Source organism: Papaver somniferum, chromosome 1 (genome assembly GCF_003573695.1).
Source record: "Papaver somniferum cultivar HN1 chromosome 1, ASM357369v1, whole genome shotgun sequence".
Classification (NCBI taxonomy): domain Eukaryota; kingdom Viridiplantae; phylum Streptophyta; class Magnoliopsida; order Ranunculales; family Papaveraceae; genus Papaver; species Papaver somniferum.
This window is the reverse complement of record NC_039358.1, coordinates 214144394-214148443: the sequence shown is the minus strand read 5'-3', so window position 1 is coordinate 214148443 and position 4050 is coordinate 214144394.

Here is a 4050-nt window from a genome sequence, read left to right as displayed (position 1 = left end):
GTGTACTTAAAGCTAGGGCTCGGTGAATTGAAACCTACCAAGATAACATTGCAGTTAGCTGATAGGTCTGTCAAGATTCCTCGTGGTGTGATAGAAGATGTTCTTATTGAGGTCGACAAGTTTATTTATCCTGTGGATTTCGTGGTCTTAGATTCCCAACCTGTCACTGACCCAGAGAACCAGATACCTGTGATTTTAGGTCGCCCATTTTTATCTACGTCTAATGTGATCATAAATTGTCGAAATGGTATTATGAATCTATCTTTTGTTAATATGACTATTGATTTGAATATTTTTAATGTCAATAAGCTACATTCTGAGCTAGATGACACGTGCATTGAAGAGGTGAACATGATAGGAACCTTAATTCATGAATCATTACCAAACCTCATATCAGAAGATCCATTAGAGAGTTGTCTAGACCACTTTAACATGGATTTCGACGAAGATAGCAATATTGAACAAGTAAATGCTATGTTGGATTCTATTCCTATGTTAGTTACTGATAAATGGAAAGCTAGGTTCGCACCATTACAAGCTTTTGAGTCTACCTTAATCCCTTGTTCAGAAGAGCCTCCTAAGTTGGACCCTAAATCTGCATTCTTAGGGCCATCTAAGGCTTTGCATGTGATTATAGCATTCGATCAGGACAGTAGGACAGAAATCGTGCTTCAAGACAATAAATAAACTCTAGGGTTGACCATACAGGATATGAAACATATAAGTCCTACAGCTAGTATACCTCAAAATAATTTAGAGGATGAACCACCCCATTATAATTCAAAGAAAGCGATTGACCTTTTTCAGGAACCTGATGGTCTATAAATTAGGAATATTGTGACTAGTCTATTTAGAGACACCCAAAATTCTAAGTTTGGGGGTAGTGATCGTCAATTATCCCCAGTAGAAGTCCCTAACTTGGGACTCGATCCTAGTGCTTATGAGGTATCACTTGAGTCTATTCAGACTCCACAGCCTGATCCTCCTGATACTGTCCAGGAGGAAATCCATCTATTAAAGTCCCGTTTTTCGGATGAATATGTTTTTCAAGACACTCATATGAAGCCCAATTGGGCGCCCCAAATAAATCCAGTTGTCTTGCAAGAAACTTTCAACGAGGTTGTGCTCCTTATGTTATTTTTCCTGATCCTGTGTAGTTGTTTCATATTAGTGGCAGTTTTATTTGGTTTTGATGACCCACAGTTATTTCGACTACTGATATATGATTTGAAAGGTAACTATCCATTCTATGAAACTTGATGTCTGGTTGAATACTTTAAACTTAGCACTTCTTAGGAGGTAACCCAATCTCATGCAACACGGTAATATCTTTCCTTATCTCTTTTGCTTCAAATGGTAACAATTTCTCCTTGTTCATTCTTTTAATTTCATCTTTAGAACATTGAGGAAAATGTTAGATTTAAGTTTGGGGGTATGGGATAAACTTTTTAGTTGCAATAAATAAACTCCAGAGTCTAGAAATTTATGCCTATTAAGGATTGCACTAACCAATCTAAGTGGATGGAAGCATTTTGGTTGTAGGAGTTGAGGAACCAATCTGATTAGATGGAAACATCTAAAGAGTCTATTCATAAAAGCACAGAGCTCAGGTGTTAGAAATAACATGGTAGTTTCGCCATATCTCGTTGAGTCCTTTTCACTTCCGTTTTTATTTTTCTTTTTAAATATGTTTCTAAGTGATTTGGTGGGGCTCACGATTCAAGTTGTTACCAATGATAGGGTGAATTAGAGTGATTGAGATACCATGAAAAAAAAAGTTGAAAAAAAGTTGAAAAAAAAAACAAATTGAGACCAGACCATTTGACCAAAAGGAATAAATTCAATAAAGTCGACCACTGGTACCCTTGTATATGCCAGTTGTGTTGACCTAGAGTTAGGTTATCGACCACTGGTTCCCTTGTATATGCCAGTGTGTTGATATTAGTCAGACTAGTACCTCAATCCATTAGGATAGGTTCATTTTGGCGGAGGCCTTCAGATAGATATGGGAAACGCCGTTCACTTAGTAAACATCAAAGCCATCTATGTTTTTCTCTATTACCATCTTCTTGATCTATCCATGTGATTAGTTTTGACTCCGGATATTGATGTCCATAGTGCGACTATCTGAGTAGAGCTCTGTAACTTTATATGAATTTTAGTATGCTTGAGTACAAACTCGTGTACAACAATTGGAATTTCGCATCAGGGTACTTCCTCCTGTAGTCAATAAGTATGCCAACCAAGGAGATTCTTTAGTGCCTTCCAAGGTTCTGCGTAGATAGTTAGGGTCTGGAGTAAAGGTTTTGTGGGTATATCTCTTGTAAGCCCTCCCGAGACTATAAGTCGACCACTAGGGCCACCTAGGGGTTTAAAGGCTTATTGCATACGCTAAATGCAATCGACGATGCCTGCGACAGTGAGTTAGGATTTTATTTTCTATTTTAGATTTGCTCGAGGACTAGGAAATAATAAGTTTGGGGGTATTTGATAAGCACATTTTTGTGTCTTATATAATCTCAATTGTATATATTATTAGTGCTCGATTTTATATTTATTGTGGCTTTTTATGTCCCTGTAGGTATTTTTGGAGAAATAAGCTTTTGCGGCGAAATTGGCTAAAAACGTGGTTTTTGCGCTCGTGGGAGAAAGTTACTATACGGACTCTCACTTTGGATAAGGGGTATCCTAATTACTAAGGGGTGACCCATTTCCAGGCATCTGCTAAAGGGAGACCAGCCACAGATAAGGGGGAGGTCACTTTCTTCCCAAATTCAAATAAAAAAATTGGCGGGAAAATTTTGTTCACGTCTGCATGATTTTTGGGTGATGATTCGATCGATTTCCAGAGCGATTCAATGGATGAAATTGATTGGGTTTACTCCCTAGGCCTAAACAGGCCTGGTGAGGTCTTTTGTTTGAACCCAAATTGGCTAGAATAGCCGGAAAAGAAATAGAAGTCAAGTTATACACGGTTTGCTGTTTGACTTATTTTTAGAATTCCAGGAAGACTAAAGGCAAGAAACTATTCCCAAAGATACATATCTATCTAAGGAAGAGTTTGAGATAAGTTGGAAAGCTCAGAAACGCGTGAAACAATTTTGGGAAGAGATTATTGTCGTAACTTCCAATGAAGGAAAGAAGAGATTTCGAGGAGTTTTGGGGAGATTAAATCGCTCTGTTGGCTATATATAAGTTGCTGGGAGTTCAAGGAAGGGGTTCGAACAGTTTGGGGAAAGTTTAGAACACCACAGAGTCGAGAAATCGAAGTTGCAGGAAGTCGAGTTCTGCTGCTGCTGCTGAAGAACACGAAGAACATTAGACCCTTCAGAGCAGTCTTTTATTCAACAACATATATTTTCTATCGTTTCCTGTAACAACACCTATTGCAACAGTTCTATGAAACAGTGGGTTCTATAAAAATTATAACTGTTACAAACACACTGCTTTATACCTCTTCTTCAATAAAACACCTTTTTGAGCTATGGATTATTATTTTGAGCGTGTTTTCACCATGAAGAGCTAAACCCCTTAGCCGAGGCGACGGAGGAAGCCATTGTTCCATGAAAAGTGGTATATTTCTAATTTAATTAATTCTTGCAATTTATTTTATGATTATTTGCATGGAACTAATATTGGAAAATTGATTTTTATTGAATGATTGTGATCCGTTTTGATGGAGCATGTTTAGTTTAAGACTTTTGATGTTTCATGCTTGATGTATACAATTGTTACTTCAAAAATCTACTAAAGGCAATATATTAGAATCACTTTAAACGCAAAGAATTGCATGAATATTGATTAGATTAAATCACTTAATTGGTCAATGGTGGAATCCTGAGTCTCGGTGCTTTTTATAATCTTGATAACAACTTTATCTTGAGTTTTTATTTTAATTTAAGTCTAAAACAAATCTCCACAAGTCTGAGTGAACGGCAACTTTACTACCACTTTCTACAACAACATAAAAACCACATCAGTTTTTGGCGCCGCCGACGCGGATTTGTGTTTAGGTTATGGTTTTAGATTTATTTTAGTTTTTTTTTTTTT